Source organism: Scylla paramamosain, unplaced genomic scaffold (assembly GCF_035594125.1).
Source record: "Scylla paramamosain isolate STU-SP2022 unplaced genomic scaffold, ASM3559412v1 Contig130, whole genome shotgun sequence".
NCBI classification, from domain to species: Eukaryota; Metazoa; Arthropoda; class Malacostraca; order Decapoda; family Portunidae; genus Scylla; species Scylla paramamosain.
The window spans coordinates 12,501-27,500 of record NW_026973795.1 but is presented as its reverse complement, the minus strand read 5'-3'; the positions used below and the strand labels follow the sequence as shown (position 1 = coordinate 27,500).

The window sequence follows — 15,000 nt, the reverse complement described above, 5'->3', positions numbered from 1 at the left end:
CTGACCTGACCTAATCTAACCTAACTTCGCCTTACTTGAATTACATTCAAGTATCGATCAGTCAGTGGAGCCGAGGCTTGCTGGTTTTTCCCATCCTTCACAACCCAACCGACACATATACACACACACACATTCTCTCTCTCTCTCTCTCTCTCTCTCTCTCTCTCTCTCTCTCTCTCTCTCTCTCTCTCTCTCTCTCTCTCTCTCTAACTCCCTTCGTGATTTCTGGCATCTAGCCAAAAAGTATCTCCAATAACTTTGCTGCTTCTTCTTTCCCTACTCTATTTCAACCAGATGGCACCACTGCTATCGCATCTATTTCTAAAGCTGAAATCTTTGCTCAAACCTTTGCTAAAAATTCTACATTGGACGATTCTGGGCTTGTTCCTCCCTCTCCTCCACCCTCTGACAACTTCATGCCACCTATTAAAATTCTTCGCAATGATGTTTTCCATGCCCTCGCTGGCCTAAACCCTCGGAAGGCTTATGGACCGGATGGGGTCCCTCCTATTGTTCTCCGAAACAATGCCTCCATGCTTGCACCTTGCCTATTCAAATTCTTTCAGCTCTGTCTGTCAACACTACCTTTCCTTCTTGCTGGAAGTTTACTTACATTCAACCTGTTCCTAAAAAGGGTGACCGTTCTAATCCCTCAAACTACCATCCTATTGCTTTAATTTCCTGCCTATCTAAAGTTTTTGAATCTATCTTCAACAGGAAGATTCTTAAACATCTATCACTCCACAACCTTCTATCTGATCGCCAGTATGGGTTCCGTCAAGGCCGCTCTACTGGTGATCTTCTGGCTTTCCTTACTGAGTCTTGGTCATCCTCTTTTAGAGATTTTGGTGAAACTTTTGCTGTTGCCTTGGACATAATTATCAAAAGCTTTTGATAGAGTCTGGCACAAAGCTTTGATTTCCAAACTACCCTCCTACGGTTTCTATCCTTCTCTCTGTTTACTTCATCTCAAGTTTCCTTTTTGACCGTTCTATTGCTGCTGTGGTAGACGGTCACTGTTCTTCTCCTAAATCAATTAACAGTGGTGTTCCTCAGGGTTCTGTCCTGTCACCCACTCTCTTCTTATTATTCATTAATGATCTTCTAAACCAAACTTCTTGTCCTATCCACTCCTACGCTGAAGATACCACCCTGCACTTTTCCACGTCTTTTCATAGACGTCCAACCCTTCAGGAGGTAAACATATCACGCAGGGAAGCCACAGAACGCCTGACTTCTGATCTTTCTAAAATTTCTCATTGGGGCAGAACAAACTTGATATTGTTCAATGCCTCAAAAAATCAATTCCTCCATCTATCAACTCGACACAACCTTCCAGACAACTATCCCCTCTTCTTCAATGACACTCAACTGTCCCCCTCTTCTACATTGAACATCCTCGGTCTGTCCTTTACTTATAATCTGAACTGGAAACTTCACATCTCATCTCTAGCTAAAACAGCTTTTATGAAGTTAGGTGTTCTGAGACGTCTCCGCCAGTTTTTCTCACCCCCCCAGCTGCTAACTCTGTACAAGGGCCTTATCCGTCCATGTATGGAGTATGCTTCACATGTCTGAGGGGGGTTCCACTCATACTGCTTTTCTAGACAGGGTGGAATCAAAAGCTTTTCGTCTCATCAACTCCTCTCCTCTAACTGACTGTCTTCAGCTTCTCTCTCACCGCCGCAATGTTGCATATCTAGCTGTCTTCTACCGCTATTTTCATGCTAACTGCTCTTCTGATCTTGCTAACTGCATGCCTCCCCTCCTTCCGTGGCCTCGCTGCACAAGACTTTCTTCTTTCTCTCACCTCTATTCTGTCCACTTCTCTAACGCAAGAGTTAACTAGTATTCTCAATCATTCATCCCTTTCTCTGGTAAACTCTGGAACTCCCTGCCTGCTTCCGTATTTCCACCTTCCTATGACTTGAATTCCTTCAAGAGGGAGGTTTCAAGACACTTATTCATCATTTTTTGACCACTGCTTTGACCCCTGTATGGGACTGGCATTTCAGTGGGCATTTTTTTTATTACATTTTTGTTGCCCTTGGCCAGTGTCCTTCCTACATAAAAAAAAAAAAAAAAATAGTAGTAGTAGTAGCAGTAGTAGTAGTAGTAGTAGTAGTAGTAGTAATGCTATTTTTCATATATTTAGTAATTTTTTTTTTTCATATTATTATTTATATTTATATTTTTTGTTTTGTTTTGACATTCATACGAATGCTATAAAGGTGAAGCATAGAAATTTATTTGATTGATTAATTAATTTATATATCTATTTATTTTGATTTTTTAAATTAATTAATTTATTTATTTTTATTATTATTATTTTTTTTTTTTATGTCTCTATGATAAGCAAAGCATTATAGAATTTATGAAAGCACATATCCTCTAGAGTCTTGCCCTACAAAAGATTCTGTAAAGTAAAAAATAAAGGGAATAAGTGTCAGTGACGTTTGATGAATAGAGGAAGGCGTGGCAGAAATTACCATAAAACGTATATAAATGAAAATTTATCTTCCTCGTATTTTCCAACTTGCGTTTGCTTCTTGAAAATTTAACTGGGTGGGTCATATAGCAGACATATTGTTCTTTCCTCCATTGTAGTTTGTTTCCAGCAAGCCCCCTAAATAAAGTTTCTGTTTTTTTTTTTTTTTTTTTTTTTTTAAAGAAATGAGGAATTACATTCTAACGCTGATCACTGAGCGGAGCGTAGACGAGCTGCTATCCTCAAGGACGTTACCTCTCTCTCTCTCTCTCTCTCTCTCTAAATAAGACTTTAAATAAAAAGAATATATATATATATATATATATATATATATATATATATATATATATATATATATATATATATATATATATATATATATATATATATATATATATATATATATATATATATATATTAAAAGACAATGAATATCCTCTGGGGAAGGGGTGACAATCCTTATTTAACCCTTAATTTCAGTTGAATTTTGACAAGTCTACGTTAAAATGTTTCCATTTTTCTGCAGTGATAAAGAAACGTAGAGGGGTAGCTAATATATTTAATTGTTAATTGTATCTTTTTTTCTTTCTTTTTTTCATTTATTCTTTTATTAATTTTTCTTTTCATTGCTTAATTATGCATTATGCCGACACTGCAGGTTACAATTGCAGATATTGCAAGTATTTTTGACACAATACAAGTACATCCAGCTAAACTATTGCTACAGTATAGAGAGAGTATTTCGATTACATACCTTATTCTTCATCTTCTTTTCTTCTTTTTTTTTTTTAATAAATATAATAATAAATAAATAAGTAAATAGGTATTGTCAAATGAAATCGTCGAGATTACGCAGGGGTTTCGGGCAATACTTGGATGGGTGACTACACAAGCCTCATCTGTCTGAAAAAAAATAAATAAATAAAAAAAATAAGAATAAGAATAGGGAGAATGAACGAAAATTTTAAGTAATAAAGATAACAGTAAGAATTATTATAACAAGAATAAGAAAAATTACAATAAAGGAATATAAAAAAAAAGAAAGAAAGCATCCCATGTCTTTCTTCCTAATTGTCATAGAAGGGTGAATTCTTTTGTATATTTTCCAACATTTCCAATACAACGATATGAATGGGGGAAGAAAGAATAAGAATAATAGAAAGAAGGCCTCCCAACACCTAGTTCTCCGGTCTTGGCCAATTAGCTAACGGCGGGATCAGCGCAGTTAAGCAGGGGGTCCGGGAAGAACTTGGATGGGTGACCACAAAAGCCTCATCTCTCTGAGAATAGAAAAAAATAGCAATAAGAATGAGGAGAATGAACGAAAAACGAAAATAATAAAATAACAATAACAACTATAATAAAAAAAAGAAGATTAAGAATAAAAAGAACAAAAATAAGGGAAAAAAGTAATAATATATCTCTCTTGCTAATTGTCGTAGAATTATGAATGAAGGGTTAATTTTAGTGCATATTTTCCAACATTTTCAGCACAACAATGCAACAACAATACAGGAAAGAATAAGAATAAGAGAAATAAGCCCTCCCAACACCTTGTTCTCCGCTCTTGACCAATCAGCTGACGGCGGGATCAGCAAGGTTAAGCAGGGGGTCCGGGCAGAACTTGGATGGGTGACCGCACAAGCCTCATCTCTCTAAAAGTAGGATAAATAAGAATAAGATAAGGAAGAATAATAAAAAAAAATGAAAATAATAAAGATAACAATATTAATTATGACAAGAATAAGAAAAAAATAGAATAAAAAGAATGAAAAAAATAAGAATATCACAACTTTCTTGCTAATTGTCTTAGAATTTTAAATGACATGTCAGTTCTGCTGTATATTTTCCAAGATTTGTTATGAATGAGGGAAGAAAGAATAAGAATAAGAATAAGAATAAGAACAAAATGAATTAGACTAACAATAATGATCACATCTTTCATGCGGTGACTGCGTGGGCGATGAGCCTCACTGGACGTTTCTGACCAATCACAAGGCAGGGTTGGAGTCGTCGGGCCCACCCGATTCATATATAAAGGGATTTTGTGGGAAGCGCGGGCAGACTCAGCTGAGTGTTCGTTGTGAGTTGTTGTTACCACAACTATGGCACGTACCAAGCAAACGGCTCGCAAGTCCACTGGTGGCAAGGCGCCCCGCAAGCAGCTTGCTACAAAGGCAGCTCGCAAGTCTGCTCCAGCCACTGGAGGTGTCAAGAAACCCCACCGTTACAGGCCTGGAACCGTTGCTCTCCGTGAGATCCGCCGTTATCAGAAGAGCACTGAGCTGCTTATCAGGAAACTGCCTTTCCAGCGCCTGGTGCGTGAAATTGCTCAGGATTTCAAGACTGACCTCCGCTTCCAGTCCTCTGCTGTCATGGCTCTCCAGGAAGCTTCCGAGGCTTACCTCGTGGGTCTGTTTGAGGATACCAACCTGTGCGCCATCCATGCCAAGCGCGTGACTATCATGCCAAAGGACATCCAACTGGCTCGTCGCATCCGTGGCGAGCGTGCCTAAGAAGTCATCCACGAATGATCTTCATAACAGCAATATCTAGGCCCTTTTTAGGGCCAAACATCTCTTTCATTAAAGAATTTTCATAGACAATCTGTTTGGTTTTGTGGAAGAAAATATTTATTTTCCATCTTTCAGTATCAGGTATCGACTTTCAACTCAATATCCTTCCCCCCTTTTTTTTTTTTTATATTATTATTATTATTCCCTCTTCCATGGCCATATCTCTTTCACTTGGGAGAATTTTTATCTTTCTTTATCTCTATTTTTTTTTTATCTTTTCTTTATCTCCACAGAATAATAATCACGATAATAATAAGCATAATAATAATAATAATAATAATAATAATAATAATAATAATAATAATAATGATACAATAATTATTATAATAATAATCATAATAAAAACAACAATATTAATATTATTAATAATGATAATAATAATAATAATAATAATAATAATAATAATAATAATAATAATAAAAATAATAATAATAATAATATTAATAATAATAACAATAATTATAATAATAATGCATTTGTCTATATCGTATCTTTTTTCCTTTTCAAGTGTGGCTCCAATGGAGCCGGGTATTATTTTATACTGGCAGCAGTATACTGGCCGCCTGTTTACTTGGAGGAGGTATACTTGGTAACAGCCTTGGTGCCTTCAGAAACAGCGTGTTTTGCCAGTTCACCAGGCAGAAGAAGACGGACAGCGGTCTGGATTTCCCGGCTGGTGATGGTGGAGCGCTTGTTATAGTGTGCCAGGCGGGATGCCTCGGCAGCGATGCGCTCGAAAATGTCATTCACGAACGAGTTCATGATTGACATGGCCTTGGAGGACACGCCAGTGTCTGGGTGGACTTGCTTGAGCACCTTGTAGATGTAGATGGAGTAGCTCTCCTTCCTCCTGCGCTTCTTCTTCTTGTCGCCCTTGGCAATGGCCTTCTGTGCCTTGCCAGCTTTCTTGGCAGCCTTTCCTGATGCTTTGGGAGGCATAGTGTCGCCGTACTGCTGTGAGAACGAGTGTGCGTTTTCTTTTTTTTTTATCTTTATTGAGGAAGTGGATGTTATAAAGGAGCGGGGGTGGGGGTAGGTGAGAGGACGGGAAAAAGTGTGTGAAATAAATGAAATACAGTTGGAGGTAGAAAGTGTCCGGGCGGTCCGGGAAGCTTTTTTTTTTTTTTTTTTTTTTTTTTTTTTTTTTTTTCCCAAGTGATGAAGGATACATTATGTATAGTACATACATGATAATACACATGATATATAAACTATTTTGCATAACATTGTAGTTATATATATCAAGGTGGAGAGCAAAAACATAACTATTTTGCATAACATTGTAGTTATATATATCAAGGTGGAGAGCAAAAACATATTATATGTACGTAAATATTAAAAAATAAGTAATATAACGTGACATGAAAGCAAAAATTATGTAATACAAGAAATACACATATATGATACATTGCACAACATTGTATATTAGATATTACCTAGTGAAGGGCAAGACATAGTAAATATTTGTAACAAATAATACAGAAACACATAACGTAACATGATAACGAAAGTTTTGTAATACAAATAACGTAACATGATAACGAAGGTTTTGTAATACAAGAAACAGGAGCAGCTTGTTGAGGAACAATAAACATTGAGAGTGCAATAATTAAAGTGTCATAATTTATAGATTTTATATAAATAAATGAGTAAATAAAAAAGGAAAACACAAGGATGTACAATAAACATTGAGAGTGCAATAATTAAAGTGTCATAATTTATAGATTTTATATAAATAAATGAGTAAATAAAAAAGGAAAACACAAGGATGTACATAAGGGAAGTTATGGGTTTGGTTTAACTCATCTATCGGTACCGGGGTGCAGGGCTGGGGTCCATCTCGAGTGTCAACAGGCTCCGTGGAAACCATGCATGTTGGTGGTTGGGGGCCTCTCTGTGTAGTTCCTGTAGGGCAGAGAACTGTTCCCAGCCCATTTCCTCCAGTCTTTGCCAGACTCTGTACGCCAGGGCGTGGAGCCTGACGTTGAGGGCTGGGATGGAGGCCTCCTCGTGCATGGCTTCCGCTGTTTGGAAGTCGTCCCAGCGAACGTCCAGAGCAAATCGTAGGGCTGCGTTCTGCACTCGCTGGAGCCTGCTGATGGCGTATTTGCTGAAGGCGTGCGTGGGGACAGGGGGATATGTGAGAACCGGGATCACCAGAGTCTTGATAAGGTGGAGCTTAAGGTCGCGGTTTAGGTCCCTGAAGCGGTACAAAGCTCCCAGGGCCCTCCTTGCCTGTTGGATTCGGCTTGATACATGGGAGGTGTAGCCCCGTCCTGAGAGCTGAAGCCCCAGCAGCCTCCCACGTGGTTGGAAGTCGACCAGGTCTCCTTCCACTAGCAGAGGTGTTGGGTTGTGGGTGGCCAGGGGGATGACCGCGAACTTGTTCAAGTTTGTCCGGATTCGCCACTCTTCCTCGTACCTGTTGACTCTGGCGATCTCCCTTCCTGTCCTGGAATTGAGCATCCTGGACGACCTCCCTGGATGAAAGATGAGCTGGGTGATGTCGTCTGCATACTGGACGTTTATTCCAGCATTGGAACTCGGACAGTCCCGGGTATAGATGGCGTAGAGTGTGGGGGAGAGGACACTCCCTTGTGGGACCCCAGCTGAGAGAGGGAACGGTGGCCCTGTGCGGTTGCCAATTCTGATCCTGGCAGTCCTGTCCTCCAGGAAGTCGCAAAGCAAACGTTCTATAGGACCGGGGAGCCCTAGGTTTAATATCTTGAACTTGAGTCCAGGATGCCAAACCTTATCGAAAGCCTTGCTTACATCCCGAAGGACAAGGTTGCATCTGCTACCAGATGCCTCCTGGACCGCCAAGGTCTCTGTGACAACCGCAATGGCATGGGTCGTCCCCACTCCCCTCCGGAATCCATATTGCCCGGGACTGAAAACACCATCTCCCTCCAGGTGGTCGCGCAGGCGCTTGGTGATTATTCTCTCCAGCAGCTTCCCCGGGGTCTCCAGAAGTGAGATGGGGCGGTAGTTTTCTGGGCGGGAAGGATCCTTCCCAGATTTCGCCACCATCCTCATCTCAGCTTCCTTGAAGCCGTCAGGGAAGTAGCCGGCAGAGAGGGCAGAATTAAAGATGTCACACAGCCTTCCCACAGCCCGGTCTGGAAGATGGTTCAAAATGAGCTTATTGATCGAGCTCCTGCCGGGGCAGGTTGCTTTACTCGTCTTGATGGCGTTCCGGATCTCCTCAGAGGAAATGAGACAATCAAGTGCTGAGGCACCAGACAGTCTCACAGGGTCTGCTGTGTCGTACGGGAAGGTCCTGTCTACGTGCTGTCTAAGGTAATCCAACACAGTGTTGTTGTCCTCAAAGTCATTGTCATCGTCCTGGAAGACAGGCTCCCATATTGCAGTCAGTAGTTTTTCTTTGTCTATGGCTGAGTAGTGTCGGTGTCCGTTCCCGTCAGTCAGGAAGGCTGAGTCAGGTCCAGTGGCACGACCAGAGAGTCTTTTTACGTCTGTCCAAAATTTCTTAGGATCATTATGGGAAGAGGCCAGTCTTGCTAGGGTATGGCCCCAGCAATTTGCGGCCTCATCCCGTCTAGAATCAGTTAGTGTCTGTCTAAGCTGTCTGTACCTTCTGAAATTGTCGTATGTCCATCCAGTCCTGGTTGCCTGGTCAAGTAATGCCTGGAATTGTATTCTGGTCATTTGTGTTGTCCTGGAGGGTCTAGGGCATGGAATCGTCCTATATACCGTCTTAGGTATGTGTCTGTCAGCTACTGTCCTAATTGTCCGCATCCAAAGGTCCAGAGCATCGTCAATGTCTTCTAGTCCCGCATGGGAAATGTTTGGCAGGTTCGTCATGGCAAGTTGGTCATCTTCTTTAAAGCTGTCCCAGTCAGCGGAGTGGAAGGAGAAAGTTGGGGTTGTGGCGATAAGTATAGGGGAAGAGCAGATATCAATCACCATAGGGAGGTGATCACTTGAGGTCAGAGGTCCTGGGGAAACATAGTGTGCAAAAGAATTGGAGGGGTTGGTTAGGATGATGTCAGGGGAGGAAGGGGCATTGGGGCCGAAGTAGGTAGGAAAAAAAGGTCCAATGTGTCTAGCAGTCTGTCGACGAAGATAGTCTGCGAGGTCACGGCCTACTGTATTAGTGGAAGTGTTTCCTAGAGTAGGGTGTCTAGCGTTTAAGTCTCCGGCAAATAACACAGGGGAGTTTCTACGAAAAAGTCTAAGAAAGTCAGGGTGGGGAAGGAAGGGCCGACGGGGGGGAAGATAGGAAGTGGCGACAGTCAAGGGTCCGACCTCTGTCTCTATATCAATGGAAAGAGTCTCAGATAAGTAGTCATCCTCTAGTCTTGAGTATTGCAGTCTAGTTCGAATCGCTATTGCTACACCGTCGTGTAGTTCGTTGGTAGTGTTGCGTTGTATTATCCTGTATCCTGGTATTTTAAGTCTTTTGTCATGTGTTAGACCGTGACTGTTGATTAAAACAATGTCAGGATCAAACTGTCTGTATGTGTTGCTTAAGTCGTACTTACGTCCATTCCAGGCTAGAACATTATGTTGGATTACCCTTAGTCGAGTCATCGTCCTGTCCTAGAGCGTATCTGCTTCCTCTGACGGGAGGATCTGGGGCGCCGGTTAGGTGGGGGACTTGCCTGCTGAACTCGTTCGATTTGGGGGTCTTGGGATGTTTGCCTACTCAAACTCAGGGAGCGAGATGGAGAGGAGGTCTTCCTAGGGTGTTGGGGGACAGAGCTGTGGTCTTCCGAGTCGTGTTCTACGTCGACTTCGTCGTTCTCCGGGTCCGTGTCTTCGTAGTCAGAGGAGGAAGATGCTGGGAAGTCATTCCTGGGTTCAATGGGGATGGGGGATGCCAGAGGGTCCTGGATTGGTTGCATCTTTCCCGTGATGGCTTTAATGATGGCATGCGAGGGTGGGTTGGGAGGCAACTTGATGTCTGGTAGGTTATTCATTGCCAGGCTGGCAGAGAGGGTGGTTTGGAAAGAACCAGGTGTTGCGCAGTTGACCATGTGCGCGTGCATGACGCACACGAGGCCAGTAAGGTTGAAAGCTGGCACTTCCTGGGGAGTAGAAGCAGCGGCTTGGGCATAGGAAGTGGAGGCCTTCCTCATCGCCTCCTTACGCATGCGTTCCTCCTTCTCTTTTAGTGCATTTTTCCGGGCAGGGCAGCGCATGGCCATACAACTGTGTGCCTGGCCACAGTGAAGGCAGCGTTTCTCTATTGCGTGGCAGTCTCGGAAGGAGTGCTCGTTGCTGGAGCACTCAGAGCACACTCTGAATCCTTGAGGTCGGGGGCATTGCCTAGTTGAGTGGTCCTCAATAGCATAACAGGTGTTGCATGTAAGTAGAGGTGTGTAGGTTTCCTCCTTTATCTGGTGGGGAGGAAGCGAGATCGAAAAAAGGAGGAGACCTTCCTCTCGAGCCCTTCTTGCCATCTGACTGGAGCGGAAAGTGAACTTGACAGTGTTCGATCTGTGGAACTTGAATACTTCCTGGATCTTTGCCCAGGTCTGGACACGTTCCACTTCCGCTCGCATTTCCTCAGTGTCATGTTGGTACACCAGGTCATCCAGTCTGAAGCAGATTACTGTTCTTTTCGCTTTAAGTTCTGGCGGTAGGATAGCTGTAAAGTTGTCCTGTGAGAGTTTATGGAGCAGGTCATCTTGAAAAATTGCGTCAGTGTCCTTATCTGAAGCAGTAAGGACTATTACTGCGTCAGCGGAGGGAATGAGTCGTGTCACTCTCACAGTAGGCGCCAGAAGTTGGAGGAGTCGGCTTCTGGTGCCGAGCTCCTTTGGGCGTAGGTGTTTAATTTTAACTCGCCCCATGGCTGGGCCTTAAAGGAGCTAGGGGAAAATCCTAAGCCATCAGGAAAGGTCAGGTACTGTTGACACAGGACACTGGGGTAGCACTGAGAATACGTGTATCACTGAAGCATTGAGAACACGTGTATCACTGAGGCACTCACTTTTACGGGTGGGGTAGGGAGTAAAACCTGGGCACTGGGGACTAAATCCTTGGCACTGCGAGTAAATGGGCGGCGAGATGGGGTAAAACCCTGGGCACTAAGGAGCAGAGTCGAGTAAATCCTGTCAGTTGAAAAGTGGTATATATATTAGCGTGCCTACTCAGGATCAGGAGTCGCCACCTCAGCGAGCGTCCTGATTGGTCCAGACGCGCTCTGGGCCGATCTGATCTCGCGTATATATAGCCGTTTTTCCCAAAATTCACTACTTGCTCGCAGAGCTACCGACGAGGTTAGAGTACTCGCGCTCCTCATTTATCACCAACAACAACAACTACTACTACTACTACTACTACCACAACATCCATTATCATGTCTGGACGCGGCAAGGGAGGAAAGGTGAAGGGAAAGTCAAAGTCCCGTTCCAGTCGTGCTGGACTCCAGTTCCCGGTCGGCAGGATTCATCGCCTTCTAAGGAAAGGCAACTACGCCGAGCGCGTGGGTGCTGGTGCCCCCGTGTACCTTGCGGCAGTTATGGAGTACCTGGCTGCTGAAGTCCTTGAGCTTGCCGGCAATGCCGCCCGTGACAACAAGAAGACTCGCATCATCCCACGTCACCTGCAGCTGGCCATCCGCAACGACGAGGAACTTAACAAGCTCCTCTCCGGAGTCACCATTGCACAGGGTGGCGTGCTGCCCAACATTCAGGCCGTGCTCCTTCCCAAGAAGACTGAGAAGAAGTAAATAAAGGGCCTCCCTCCCCTTCAGCCAATATCACCATCAATCCGGCTCCTCTTCGGAGCCACACGTTCAAACATCTAGAGAGTTGTGTAGACTATACTGGTATATCAATAATAAGCAAGTAGTGTATACTATATTTCTACTAATGTACCTGCTGTGTGTCACAGTGGAGAGTTGATTAGATGTGTTGCCTATTGTGATATGTTGAGCGTCTTTTTCATCTCAATGTATATTTTGTTTTATGAGAAACTGAGAACGATGAGGGGCGTGATCATTGAAATAAGTCAATGATAATAATAATAATAATAATAATAATAATAATAATAATAATAATAATAATAATAATAATAATAATAATGATAATAATAATAATAATAATAATAATAATAATAATGATAATAATAATAATACTTGGAGAAGACCTGATGAAGTGAGAAAGATGGTTATAATTAATAATGGTTTCTTTTCTTAGCTCAGATAGTGATAGTGAACATGGTTATGAGAAAGTAGTAGTAATAATAGTAGTCTATGGTCCTTCTTTCTTTTCATGTTTGTGGACCTTAAAAAGGTCCGGGAGATGATGTTATTCAATGATGATAATGCAAGCTGAATAGCTGGCACCATCTCAATAATGGAGCGATTTAACCACCAAATCCGTACAGGGTACGGCCCTGACGCTTGAGGGCGTAGACAACGTCCATGGCAGTAACGGTCTTACGCTTGGCGTGCTCGGTATAGGTGACAGCATCCCTGATAACGTTCTCAAGGAACACCTTGAGCACCCCACGAGTCTCCTCGTAGATGAGACCAGAGATGCGCTTGACGCCACCTCGGCGAGCTAGACGACGGATAGCAGGCTTGGTGATTCCCTGGATGTTATCACGCAGAACCTTACGGTGACGCTTGGCGCCTCCCTTTCCAAGACCCTTGCCTCCCTTGCCGCGGCCAGTCATGGTGATGAGAGCTGCTAGTACGACGTAAGAACGGTCTAACAGGAAGCTCACGAATGTGCCTCAAAATAACATAACATAACAAAGAGAGAAAAGATGGGGAGGGAGAAGTGGGGATAGTGGGAAGAATAGGGGGGTGATAAGAAGGGAATTGTAGTAGGAGAAATAGTCACTGGGGCTTGACCCAGGCGCAATTTGAATTAGGAGGGACATCTTTTTTTTATGTTTTTTATTTATTTATTTATTTTTTTTTTTTAACGTGTTATATTCATTCTAAGATGGCCAGGAAGACAAGGGCTTTATCGGGGAAAGCAGGAGAGTCCTCCACCAACCGAGCAAGCCAAGCCCAACACAGCCACAGCCACGGACGCCGCCCACGCACCCAAATCCCCGGGCCAAACCACGCACAAGTTAGGGGCCAGACTATCCAGAGCCTGCATTATCAGGTTGTGAAAGAGGAGTGAAGGACAGTCAGAGTAAAAAGGGTTTTTTTGTGCTTTTTATTGGTTCAAAGAAGGACAGAGGAAGAATTGCATCCGTATAGCGGAGGGACCTACAGTTTTACGTGGGTTCCGAACCACGGATAGTAGTAGAGTGATTTGGTGATGGCCGGGATATTTATTGTATGATGTAATGTGGTGGGTGAAAAAAGCGGTGTTGGTCCTTTTTTCTTGTGTCCTGTGACTCGTCCTGCAAAAAGGCCACCCTGCTAAAAAAAAAAAAAAAAAAAAAAAAAAAAAAAAAAAAAAAAAAAAATATATATATATAAATATATATATATATATACATATATACACATACACACACATACATACATATATACATATATACATATACATACATATATACACATATATACATATACACATATACACACATATACATATATATATATATATATATATATATATATATATATATATATATATATATATATATATATATATATATATATATATATATATATATATATATATATATATATATATATATATATATATATATAAATATAATATAAAAAATGTCGTGGTGTTATATGCATGGGGAGGGAGAGGATGGTTTGTGATAATGATTGACGTGATGGTAGGATGTGCAATGACAGAGGCTCGAAAAGGCTCCCTCACCGCAACGAGGGGTCAAATCTAATACCATCTGCCTGCACGCGGTAAGTCGCTGGTGGCGGGGGGTGAATGGGGATTCCTGCATGGATGCTTCCAGGGCCCCGCCCCACCATCTCTTGACTACCTTCCTGCCCAGCCCTTGCCGCACCCAACTACCTCTGTGTGGGGGGTGAAGTGGCTTCCACTGAATGGTGTGGTTACCGTCCCCATCATCAGTACTGGCCGCTCCTTAACTACCTCGGGGGGTACCGCTACCGGAACGTCATGCCGACGGCCGGGGGCCCCATTGCCGTGACGTCGCGCGGTATATATTGAGCCAGAGCGGTCGTGCGTGTAGTAAATTACTATTTTCCCTGTTTTTCTCACTTAATTTAACATTATCGGGTCATATGCATAGGTTTTCTGTTTCAGTGTTGACCCTGCAACTGCACATTTATGACTAAATTCACATACACAAGCACAAATGTGAATAAAACTCAATATAAAGGTGGAGGGGTTGCAAGATTTTCCGGCGCGCTAAGGCATGCCGAGATAATATACCTTCTCCCCTGACTCTTTTCTTGTAGGCATGCGCAAGATTCATTCAGTATCAAGTAATGTTTCAACTGAATTCATATTCTAATTTTCAGAAACTATCTTCCATTTGGTAGCATAACCAGTTTCCCCTCTTCTAGTTGGAAGAAAAAACAAATATATTTATTAACACTAACTCCTTGCTCTTCCAGTATGGTTTATGTATATATATATATATATATATATATATATATATATATATATATATATATATATATATATATATATATATATATATATATATATATATATATACTCGTATATATAGAATTATAACTATACTATGAAAAGCGTTGCTTTCATAACTAAGCAGGAGAACATCATCTTCAAATAGTCGATAAGTCAAGCTCATCAGAGCCAACGACCACACCACGTTGAATACACCGCTTCTCGTCTGATCAGCGAAGTTAAGCAACGTTGGGTCCGGTTAGTACTTGGATGGGTGACCGCCTGGGAACACCAGATGTTGTTGGCATTCCAACATTTTTATTTCCTTATTTATTCATCATTTTGCATTTTTTTCCCTCCCTTGATGATAAAACAATGCAATAAGGCAAGCAGAAAAGAAAAACAAATAATAAAATGCTTCCATTGA

At 42.2% G+C, this 15,000-nt stretch overlaps 1 non-coding gene across 1 annotated transcript; it reads left to right on the top strand.

The window, feature by feature from the left end:
- Window positions 1-14,761: 14,761 nt before the first annotated feature.
- LOC135099461 (5S ribosomal RNA) lies at window positions 14,762-14,880 on the top strand. Its single transcript, XR_010267986.1, has one exon. It is a non-coding gene; the product is annotated as a 5S ribosomal RNA (ribosomal RNA).
- Window positions 14,881-15,000: the final 120 nt, after the last annotated feature.